Source organism: Micropterus salmoides, unplaced genomic scaffold (genome assembly GCF_014851395.1).
Source record: "Micropterus salmoides isolate LMB-PRFRI ecotype aquatic unplaced genomic scaffold, ASM1485139v1 Ms_hic_scaffold_21, whole genome shotgun sequence".
NCBI classification, from domain to species: Eukaryota; Metazoa; Chordata; class Actinopteri; order Centrarchiformes; family Centrarchidae; genus Micropterus; species Micropterus salmoides.
In genome coordinates this window covers 17,684,623-17,684,878 of record NW_024041262.1, presented here as the reverse complement: position 1 = coordinate 17,684,878, position 256 = coordinate 17,684,623, and positions in this window count along the sequence as shown.

The following is a 256-nucleotide window of genomic DNA, read 5'->3' as shown; positions in this document are numbered from 1 at the left end:
ATTATGCTGTTGCATGAGAATCTATATGCTTGCATAGTGAGGTCATATTTACACTGTCAGAGCTGCCTGTGGTACATGCAAGCTGCTACTTTGCACTGGGTAAGCCTTTTTCGGGGTAATGAGTCGAGAAGGAAATGAGTAAACAGAACCCTTGTAAAAGTGCTGTGTGATAGATTGACACACACTGAGGGCCCCCGGCATTTAATCAGTGGAGTGACAGAAGTGAAAGGAGACTGTGTTCTGAGAGAAGATAGGA